The 12,438-nt window shown below is 34.2% G+C and overlaps 1 long non-coding RNA gene across 1 annotated transcript; it reads right to left on the reverse strand.

Moving 5' to 3' along the window:
* Positions 1-1,072: 1,072 nt before the first annotated feature.
* LOC117113868 lies at positions 1,073-11,705 on the reverse strand. Its single transcript, XR_004446268.1, has 3 exons — positions 11,546-11,705; positions 1,735-1,873; positions 1,073-1,284 (listed from the first exon to the last, which is right to left on the reverse strand). It is a non-coding gene; the product is annotated as an uncharacterized LOC117113868 (long non-coding RNA).
* Between the last annotated feature and the right edge of the window lie 733 nt (positions 11,706-12,438).

The following is a 12,438-nucleotide window of genomic DNA, read 5'->3' on the forward strand; positions in this document are numbered from 1 at the left end:
ATACATATCTTGATTCATATATTTGTATCATTGCATCAACAATTTGGTATAGCAGAGTGCCGCAATAGCAACACTTATTTTCATTTTAATGTCTAAAAATTGTTGAAAATGACAGAGATGATCAGTTGGTGTCCATCAATCATGGAGGTATGACATTTTGATTGACATGAATGCACTTGGTCATAGTACTATGAACGTTGTCCTTGTCATTAGTACATACGTAATATTTATCCGGGGTTTCTTGATTATTGGACGGCTGTTCGCTAACCCGTTTGCTGTATTTTGTTAGGGTAGTGTTACTCCTTAGTCTCTGATATAGACATTAAATACCCTTGTTTGTTTTATGTGACATCGTTTATTTTCTAAATCAATTAAATTCTATTTTGTATTTGATTTGCCATGCTGTTATAATTTAAATAAACTTAAAATAAACCTGTTTATAATGTCAAACTCTGTACCATCATGAAAGAATGAATAAGTTTATTCAATTCTCTATGGGACCATTAATAAGTGATCGATAACTTTGGTTAAACAGACAAACTGAAAAAAGGCATATAAATCATGTCCTATCTGCTAAAAATCGATTTTAATTTTAATACACACAGCATCGGCAATAATATTGTGATATATGTATCTTTTCAGTAATTTGAAATTTTGTTATCTTCAGAACGATGGATGGAAAACAAGATGTGTAATTATTAAGCTCAGGCCGGGAAGATTGGATTAATTATTATATGGTTTACACTTTTGACATAAACTTAAAGATTATGTAACAATACCATAGTTTTAGACATTTTAAACTGGAAAGCTTACTGTATTAACGTAGCGACACCCTTTATTATATACGCCCCAAACAAAAAGGGTTATTGAAGATGGTTATTTTTTTAAACGTATGAAGCGAGTGTGGGCAGAGCTAATATTTTATGCTCTTTACTTCTGTGTTAAACAATTTTATTTATGTATGACGGATCTTCAATTTTGAATTCATTTGTTCTATTACAAAAAAAAAAAAAAAAAAAAAAGGATAGACCTAAATACATCATCCAGTTACTCTCTACAACGATATGTAAACTCAAGCCAAGAGAAACAAGTGGGGAGGCGTAAAAGCAAATTTTAGCACTAGTCTAACTAATATTATTCATTTATTAAAACGAACACTGGGTACTGTCGTTATGTTTATTACCTTCATCATCAGCACGCTCAATGTAAGACAGTGCTTGTCCGCCTCCTCAGAATCCTTGTTTGTCTGACTACACCTCTGATATACCTTTGAGTCTGCATGTTCTGAGTTTCAACCACATAATTGTGGGTGGTCATTAAAGTCATAATATATAGAATAAAAAAGAAAGAAAAACAAACAACAAGATTAAAAACAGCGAAGAAAAATAGAAAACGAAAAAAAAAAAAGAAATACGGACAAGCACGTTTGTAAAAAAAAGTAACAATACATAATAGAATGTCAGTTTGTGGTGGTGCCCGGATGTGGAACATTTTGGGTCAGGAATTGATTTAAAGAAATGTTGTCATTTAGTCCACTTAGAACATTTAGAGATTTACAAACATGGTATTATATTGTTTTAATTTGCTAGTTTTGGGTGTCTTCTACTGGACAATAATGTCGCTGTTGAGTGCTGTTTATTAATAGGAGGGCCCTCCAGAGCCCGTTTAGACTGGGGCCTGGAGCTTCGCCCCTCCACGTTCCCGAGACCCCAGGCGTTACGCCACTGTCATTACCTCCATCAACATGCTCAATGTAAGACAGTGCTTGTCCGCCTCTTCAGAATCCTTGTTTGTCTAACTGCACCTCTGGAATACTTAACTCAGACACGATTGGACCGATCACGCCAACGGTGATCGTGTGTGTGCTAGATATCTGTTATAAAACAGAATAAAAAATGTAAAAATTGTCCCCATAGGATTGAATCTTAAACCATCAGCTGCTTATTCGGTTACTCAATAAACTGAGCTTTGAGTCAAAGATTATATTTTCCCATTACGACATGCTTTTTCCCTAAAATTACGCAATTAAAAATAAATCACATGATAATAAATTTAGTATTAAAAAAAATACACATCCATCTATATGGACGGGTGATATTGGGCTCGTAAAAATCTACCGTGATTATAAAACGACACCTTAGCTACAGCTTTTTGCTAAGCTTATAATTGTGAACAGTAGAGTGTAAATTCGATATACTAGTATCACTGTATTTGTAATTAGGGAACGTGTTGGAGATAACCTAAAGTATTTATATGTTCCAAATCATTAAGATGTAACGCTACAGTCACTTAAAAACATTCATTCGCATTTGATGAACTCCCGTTTCATCAATTCTCTATCAGCGACTAAATAGAGATCGTGTTTTTTTTTCCAAATAAATCTTAATGGAATCCTTATAATATTAAGAGATAGCAATACAATACTCCGTGTGCGTGTACTTGGTTGTCATGACAATCCGTTTGATGATACACACATGTTTAACTGCTTACACTTGGTATATATTTCTGTTTGAATTTCGTTTGTAATTTCTGCACGTGTTGGCAGCTCATGTTTTTCTTATCACAGGCCGCCTGCAGAATGCGTCAGGCCGCCTGCAGAATGCGTCAGGCCGCCTGCAGAATACGTCAGGTATTTTCATTGGTAATTTTCGGTAGGATTTATTCATGTACAAACATAATTTCTGCATTGAGCTAAAATAACTAATTTTGAATTATTTATATGGGTCTATCTACGTACCTTATTAGCTTTTATTTGAAAATAAGAATGAGAACATTGTTTCTTTACCAGCAATAACCTAGATGCATACTTATACTGTTCCTATTATTCTTTGCATTTGCCCTTTTTAGTGGCTGATTTTTTTTTCACTTAAATAATGTAGGCCTAAATCAGGGAAAATCGTGGTAAACTTATTTGATCGCTTCAAATTTTCAATTCAAAGATTTTTACTTAATTTTTAGCACAATAATAGGTTACATTATTATCTCTTACTTTGCTAAAAATATCAATCATTTCATTAATTTATTCGACCAATATTTACAATAACAATGACAGTAAATTAAATGCTGGACAGGAGGAGCTTCAAGAGAAGTACATCATGTATTCAGCTATAGAATGTTATGTTTCTAGTTTTGAGTTTTAACAACATGACTGTGGGCGGCCATTAAAGTCAAAATATATACAATATTTAAAAAAAAAATACAGACAAACATACCCAAAAGAACAAAAAATACAACAATCTCACAAAAAGAAAGTATTCTGAAATATTGTTCTTTTGGGATACTGTATATTACTTTAAAAAAAAATTGCCTTTTTGCAAAATAAGCCTACTGTTCTTTTGCGAAATATTATTATTCTTTCTTGTTTGTTCGTTGATTGTTATGTTTTTTCTATCTTTCTTTGTTTTGTTTTCTTTGTCATGGCCCTGATAGACCCTCATTCGTACGCTGAAGAAGACAACAGAAGCTGCCAAAGAATTTTTACGTCTTATAATAATGTAAGTGTTCAGCGTTTGTTTTTGCAACTGCATCTTTATTTTATACCACCAAGACATACGTGGAATATGACCTTTAATGTCAATTTCAGATTCATTTTTCCCTGATGTCAATCATATGTGAATTTATATATGCCTATATCCTACATTACAGAGATTATAGGTAACATAGATAAAAAGTAACAAATACCCTAAGTGCCTTAATCATTACTTCTGTTAAGCAAATAACACAATAGGATGAAAATCGATTGTCTGCCATTTAAATTCAGTGGCTAAGGCGTCCGATTCTAAGGCTAAGGCCCGGGTTTCCACTTTATTAGGTAGAATAATAAAAAAAAAATGTATGTTCCGAAACCAGAAAACCATTAAATGACCTAACGGTTTCGTATCGTAACAGTTATATTACTATGCTGATAAATATTTATTTTTTCTATTAGAGCATTTTACTAAGACTAGGGGCTTGCAATGCGCATGTGCAGGGTATTAAGATTATCCTGCGTGCAAGGAATACATTGCTGTAAAATGTTAACACATTACCGCTGACAGTAGAAGCGCAAGATCAGCTTTCTTTTCTTGGTCGTATATTAGCCTGTCTAAGTTGGTTAATTTCAACTCATTCGTCAATCTTTATTTTGCTCTCCACCCTCTTGTTCACGGATACCGCTACAAGCACTGTTGTGCCCCCGTGATTGCGAAGTGGTCTACTCTGTCTTCAAGCGTGTGTCGTTTTGACAGTTAATGTAGATTATCATCGAATGGGCTTCCCAAAAGTTTCAATTATGTTCCATGAATGTGATCCGATCAAAAATTAGATCCTATCTAAAGGAACTAACGCGCAGAAAATCAAATTCTTCACGCGTTCACCGTGTGAAGGGTAAATTTATGATAAATTCATAACGAGAACACGGGCGGGTTTGCCCTGTAAACGCTGCTTGATAGAAAGTGCATTCATTAACATCGGCCTAATTAAAAGTTCATCCCCACCAAGAAGTGTCATTAAAGAAAATCGATGCATAAGTTATCAAAAAATGTAGGCTTGTAACGATGAAGAATGGATGACGATCAATGTATAAAACTACATGTACCTCTCATGTGAGAAAAAAGGTTAATCGAATGAATAGCAATATTTGTGTATGTTTGTGTCAATGTTTTAACAGTGTTGACGATAGACTCAATACACTCAGAAGGGGGGAGGTCTTTCCGACGTCATTTTTTTTTAATTGAGATATTCCACCAACCCAATTATCTTTGAATGTCGGACTGAGCCTAAGACCATACAACATCTCTTGTAATGTCATTTAGAAAGTCTGCACCATTACAACATCTCTTGTAATGTCATTTAGAAAGTCTGCACCATTACAATATCTCGGTCGATTCAACTTAAAGAAGTTTATCCAGTTAGGCTAGGCCGCCAAATATAGGTGTCAGTGTGTGGATTCGATAAGAAGGTATTGGATACCTGTTCGGTACAAAACTTTCTCTCATCCTAAAAAGACCCGGTATACTCTAGGTTTATGAAGTGGAGCTAATTATTTGCATGGTATAAACCAAAGTCAATGAGATGGGTACCACAAAAAGAATGCAGCTTTCATAGAAACATTCGCACATAAAAATGTATTTAATATCATTTAAACTGAATCTGTAGTGGAGAATTGTATTTGTAAGTTAAACCATTCATTTTTTTTTCTGATGAAAAGTGCCCTTGATATTTGGATTTGTCAATAGTATGCATTCGCTACTTTTATCTTCTCTTGTGGGCAAAAATCTGTCATTATGCTATTCGTGACCCTATGGCAACAATATCCGACTTCTTTATATGGCCTATGGCCGACTGCTTCGATAAATGACATATTATCAACTATCTTCGAATCAATAACGTGAATACTGTTTTAATCTTTATAAAATATGAGTCTGTTTCTTGAAGACCGATATACAATGTGTCCGTGGGTTGTGCTAGCCAATTTTATTATATTGAACGGTGATAAAGTAAACACTGCAAGTAAAACCACATATTACCACATATTACGTAATATTACGTAATATAGATTCTGTGAATTTTGGACCTTTGCTAAGCCCCGCCCCTTCGATATTGTTGCTAGGGTCCCACAAAGCGGCAGCAAAAAAACGTAAACTTGTGTATTTGTGGGACATGCGCATATTCCTGGATATTGAATAAGTTTCATTTACACTCTGGAATGATCCATTAAATCACTCCAGTAAAGCTGCTCAAACTTATAAGGTTATAGTCAAGGTACTGTATGCAATAGAATAAAGTAATTATGACGAATGAACAATGTTTTAATAAATGACCGAATGGTCGAAAGGGAGTAAATAATTTCGAGCCTACTCGTTAGTCACCTCTTATTCTAATGCTTTACAAAACGCACAGATCATTTTTACATAAAAAATCAATGGCCTAATTGTTTTAAACATGCCGAAACTATTGGTTTTCACACTACGACGTATGTAGACAATTTATGACGTAATGGTGTAAATAAATATAGGTCTACGTATCTTAAAGGGAGTGTTGTTAAGATATACGAGAAAACAAATCGCGATCAATGCGTAGGTGTTTGACATTTTAAATTCATATTCTTTGTTTTGCCCTTAAGTGAAGCATACATTAAGCAAGAGCATGTGTTTAAGTTACCGCTTGTGGGTAATATGCATTATTATTCCAATCTAATTAAATAATTCATTTAAACTGCTTTTGATTTAAATCAATTTTAATCAGTGTCAATTTATATACCTTCGTGTTTTCATGACTTTGATTTATCTAAAATCGATGTCTGATTTTGGTCATCATCAATCCTGTTCAACATCAAGTAACGGTTTAGATACTATCCAACATATCAAATCACTATAATTCTCTGAGATTCTTTAAGTACGAATAAAACTCATTGATAAATGAGATACATTAACTTCCTCAAATATTATGACTACTGTGATCTACCAATCTAACAAAGCGTTGATACCACTCAGACACATTGACTTCCACAAGGATTTTTATCACTGTGGTCTACCGAATCTAACAAGGCATTGTTGAAACTGAGATACACTGACTTCCACAAGGGTTTGCCCACTGTGATCAACCGAATCCAAGAAAGCGTTGATACCACTGAGATACACTACCTTCCACAAGGATTTTCACCACTGTGATCCACAAAATTTTACAAGGCATTGATACCACTTATATACACTGACTTCCACAAGGATTTTCACAACTGTGATCTACCAAATCTTACGAAACGTTTGATACCATTGAAATACACTGACTTCCACAAGGATTTTGACCACTGTTTTCTAAAGAATCTAACCACTGAGATACAAGGATTTTTATCACTGTGATTACCTACTAATCTAACAAAGCGTTGATACCACTCAGAGACACTGGGAACATATTAAATAGAAAAAAAATAATAAATAACTAATTATTTCACAATTAATTGGCGATTGGACGAATCTGAAACTAGGTTGCAACTCTCGTGGAATATGATTGTCTTTGACTTTTGGTTTTCTGACATATATTCGATGTATTTATTCAGTACCCACTTTTGACCGATAGGCCTATCACCATGCCATAGTCGTTGACAGTCATGGGGTTTGATCCGTTGATAGTATATGCTATCCCAATTAAGGTGGGTGTATATAGATTAGAATAGGCATTCATACTCATTAGGTCGATCGTACACTGACGTTAAAAGAGAGCACGACTTCAGACATAACCCATTTATACTGTAGTATAAACTGTCCCGATTAAATTTAATATATATTTAATTGTACAAAATGGCTTCACTGTAGGTCGCGGTGAAGACTTGGTTATCTGGGCGCATGCTTTTTATTCGTCTGACTGGACGACGTAGGTCATTGGGATCTGATCACCTGGCAAATGTTGATATGTTCGTTAATAATGACCGTATACCGCATTTATAAGCCCATGGGTGATTGACTATCCGAGAATGGGTAAAAGCAAAGCCTAGTTAGTTTCGGTTGATCAGAGATCTTTGTGAAAGTCAGTCTATCTCAGTGGTATCAGTGCCTTAGATTCTTTGAATGAGAGAGATCAGACGTCTATTGAAATCAATAGATCTCAATGGCAACTATGCCGTGTCAGATTCGGTGACTCGAAGAAGTCAGAGTCCAGTCCATGTTGAAATCAATGTTGCTGAATGGTATCAACGATTTGGTAGATCACATTGGTCAAAATCCTTGTGGAAGTCAGTGTATCTCAATGGTATCAATGCTTTGTTAGATTCGGTAGACCACAGTGGTCAAAATCCTTGTGGAAGTCAGTGTATCTGTGTGGATCAACGCTTTGTTAGATTTAGTAGATCACAGTGGTCAAAATCCTTGTGGAAGTCAGTGTATTTGAGTGGTATCAAACGTTTCGTAAGATTTGGTAGATCACAGTAGTAAAAATCACTGCTAAAGTCAGTGTGTCTAAGTGGTATCAACGCTTTGTTAGATTCGATATATCACAGTGGTCAAAATCCTTGTGGAAGTCAGTGTATCTGAGTGGTATCACCAGTGAAATAATTTTGCCGATGCAATCATAAAATTGTGTTTTACTATAACGTATTACCAACAATCCAAATCATTAAATTGTTCAATGCACTATTCAGGTACTTATTTGATTATGGCTTGGCGGAGCTCTTTTAAACTCAATAAACATTTTTTTTTCTTAAGGTATGTAACGATCTTGAAACCAAATACCATTTCTAAAATAATTTGATTTATACTGATTCGTACCATCTTTGATAAAGCCACATAAGATTACCATATCATCAGCGTATATCACCTTGCAACATTAACCCCTAGTTTACCTGCAATAACTCGTATACCAAAATTATGTTGCTGTTGTACAGGTGTCAATCGTAAACCTAAGATTTTTTAACTTTATAGTTTTACCCTATCATTTAAAAATGTAACACATGTTAATAATTTCGAATTAAAATATATTTAATCAACTTACTGACCATGATGTACGGTTTAATGGTAAGGAGTGCATTACTAAAGTCTACAAATCTAAACGCAGTGATGGTTCTAGAAAATATGTTCGGAGAAAATATTGTTCACATGAATTCAACAAAATTATGTAGAACAGGATCTTATTGACGACTGAGGAAAACTAGCTAGAAAATAAATGAATATAATGGTACAGTATTTTCAACACTAACAAAATATGGTTTATTGAGCATAAGCTTCCGTTCACGCAGTGAATTTCTTCAGGTGACTTCAGGTGACTTACAAATTAAATAAAATCAATGGAGGGTGGATATTCCAAGCAAGCCACTAGCAATCTAAAATACCGGACAGTAAAACTTACAAATGGACAAACATTCTGTAACTTTGTGTCAGCATCCACAAATTTTCACTCCCACACTACTTCAAACCTCCATTTTCAAACGTAATCAAAACTAGAATAGTGAAGTCGGATGCTGACCTCGGTGTACGAGTGCATGCTGAAATTTTAAGACGATCAAAATGTATTGAGTGAAAGGATTATACATTTAACTGAAAAATCAAAATTTTATACTAATTTGCTGCTTTTACGGGGAAACAACTGAGATTGGATTATGCACCACATAAAATGATCCGTATATTTTTTAGTGTGTTCATTAACATTTTTGTTTTGCGCGTGAATATGCATTATGTCAAAAAATATCGGAAACCGTAGAATGATTTTTCACGGCAACTGCAGTGTTTTTCTAAAAAAAAAACAAATATCTAGATATGTTTCAGAATCTTGCTAATGCACAAAACACGTATTTAACTGGTAATAATGATTTATCGCAGTGCCTATTGAGAGGCCCGTGAAATATTTTAAATATGTATACATTAATACATATCCGGATAAAAATTAAACTATTATTTCTTACATGCGCAAGTGCGCATTAGCCAAATTTTGGATATTGTGTTTCATTTTAAAAATCGAGTCACTTTTCGTCCAAATCGTTTTGAATTTTAAGCCTTGTTACAATTTTTTTATTTTAAAGAATTTGCAACATCATTAGGCCTATTATTATAATAATTATATATATATATATATATATATATATATATATATATATATATATATGTTTTTATTCTGATTTATATTTAAAAATTCAAACAGTGCATTATTATAAGTACATTGGTTTATAGTTACAGGAACCTGCCTACTCCCTGAGTTGACTGTATGTGTTTGTTTTTGTATTGCTTTCTGGCAATAAAGAACAAGAACAAGAATGTTTATGTATGACTAATGAATATATATGTTTGCTCGTATTTCAAGCAACGTGTGATGGCAGATTGTACAGTTACGTGTTTAACTTGATAATAAACATTCGCCTACTGACATTATCTCTATTGATAACTCATTATATTTAGTATGAAAATAAGCTTAAGTCCGTATCCATCTTTCATGTTACTCTTGAATGTTATGATACTTAATGGAAACCCTCGGGAAGAGTTCCATCATGGGCGACACTGTGAACGCAGCTTGACAGCAATGAACTGTAAGGAGATGGGTACAAAATGAAAGATAACGAGTTGGCTAATGCATCACTATACTAACAGATTATGCATACACACACTATTACTTTTCCCATCACGAAAGAAGGATGGAGCTCTATATTGTAGTTGCATTCCATGAGAAAAAAATGCAGTCTGTGCAAAAAGGAAATTTCGAGTAAAGTATAACCAGACGCGGTTTGGGCTGCCGTCGTATACCACACGTCTCATTTCTCCACTATTTTTACTATGATCATATTTCTCTGTACAATAACCACGTTTATTGTTTTTGATTATTCATTATGGTAACTGTCCTGTCTAATTAACATAGAGGTCTACTTCGCCTCTACCATAATAATGCTTTAAATATCCTATGTCAATTTCAGGCGAACATATAAGTTGGTTTTGTTTTCTCGTCACCATCTTTTTATAATCTACTATCAATTACCGTATCTCAAAATTCGAAAATCAGTTTGCAAATAATCCAAAATATAGTTTGTCTAATCTATTGAAAATCACAAACTACAAAAGAGAATAAAAAAGACCTAAGCGAATACCAAAACAATAAACTGCTAAAGTGTTACACAATTAAAATTAAATCATTTTAATCTTAAGTTACAAGTTAGTGAAATAGAATTTCTTATAATTTATAAGAGTATCCATGTCGATCAAAATGTCATTTTCAAGTCATTACATAAGCGTGAGGGTGCTAAATGTTTAAAGTACAGCATATCCTGGAGGTATAACATTATTTTATACTTCCATGAGTATATCATATCATGGCGTTGTTTCTGCTGTTCCTGTCGTTTGCATGGTTCTACGTGGACTTGCGCGATTCACATGTTAACGCACGTCGTTTAGATCTAGAACGACTGATGTGTGAAACAATGTCAACAAAAGGATAACCTTAAAGAGGCCCTACATAATAGTTTAATACTGTCGTCCGTGTGTTTCTGCATGGACTCGTCGCCTGGCTATATCATAGCTCTATTTTACATCGTAAATGATACAGTGGCGGCGCTACCCAGAAAATTTTATTATTTATACGCCCACTTTGTTCTCGTCGGAGACCCACCCAAAATCGTACCTTGCTGCTCCTCACTCCCCCACCCCCTCCCAGAATTCGGACGCTGGCGCCGCCACTGATGATACATGAGTGCCTCTCTCGAATTCATGCCGCTCTCTAATAAGCTATGCCGCGGCGTATATTAGAGACAATTTTTGTTCTTTTTAGTCTATGCATGTTGCTATTTATCACTACAGTATTGAAGCGCCGCTCTCGAATAATCGCCGCACTTCCAAAATTCGCGGCGTCAACTGCTGGAACATTCTTGTTATAGGCCTACTGTAACCTGGTAATATCGTCTGGTAGGAGAATGTGCCAATTGACAAGGATAAATTACATAATATTTAATACGGTGTAGGCAGAAATTTTACAGCACCACAATATAATAACTTAATGGAGCAATATGCATAATCACAAAAGGCCTGTGATATAAACAGACACCATATTTATTGAATGAACAAGCAGTGGCCTTGAAAGATAGATGGTACAGACTTACCTGCATGATTAAAAAGCACCTATACTGTATGCATATTACACCAATCGACAAAGCACATTTATACTGGAGCATGATGCCATGTTCCATCATATATCGGAATGCATATCAAGTAAAAAATACGATCTATATCGACAGTTATATTTGAATTGATAGAAGAGACACAATATTACAGGCTATTTAACAAATTTATGAGAAATATGGAGATGTGGCCAGTACTCGCTACTACTAGGGTCAATGAATAATTCATAACCGCTTGGAGATGGATGGTACAATAACGTTTTACGGTTAAGATATTTTTTTTCAGAATAATGTAATCTTTATTAAGTTTCATGCCTTCGAATACAGTATTGACGTTGTCAAGGAGTGCTAGTCATGATTGTGATCTGATATGAGTTTTAAGATTACTTTCTCCAAGACACATTTCTCGTGCGAATTGTCATTTTTTTAAATATACAAATTTTGTTTAATAAGATCCAAGAATAAAATCTTGCCCAGGCTCAGTATTCTTTTTTTTTTTTGTCAATTTCAAGTTCATAATGTTCTTATTTAAAGAAAAAAAAATTATTATTGTACAGCAGTATATTACTGTTCTGTATATAACATTTTTAAACATTAATACTTAACGGTAACTAACTTGATTTGTTGTCTTTTAAAAAAAAGTTTTTAAATAAAAACCTCATTTGACATTTTACCTCAGCCTAAATTTGTTCTTATTTTGTTCTTAATTTTTCAGCAATTTCAACCTCGGTCTTCTTATAAAATGTGTTCTTGTAAAACAAGTGTATTGATTGGCCCACTTGTTCCTGTGAAGTATGGTGGAATTTCAATTATGAATTCTGACACGTACCGGTACTGGTCTACACCCAATATGATGTTCAGGCCTATATATTAAA

Source organism: Anneissia japonica, unplaced genomic scaffold, assembly GCF_011630105.1.
Source record: "Anneissia japonica isolate Jap-2015-1 unplaced genomic scaffold, ASM1163010v1 scaffold1417_len1240632_cov203, whole genome shotgun sequence".
Taxonomy (NCBI): domain Eukaryota; kingdom Metazoa; phylum Echinodermata; class Crinoidea; order Comatulida; family Comatulidae; genus Anneissia; species Anneissia japonica.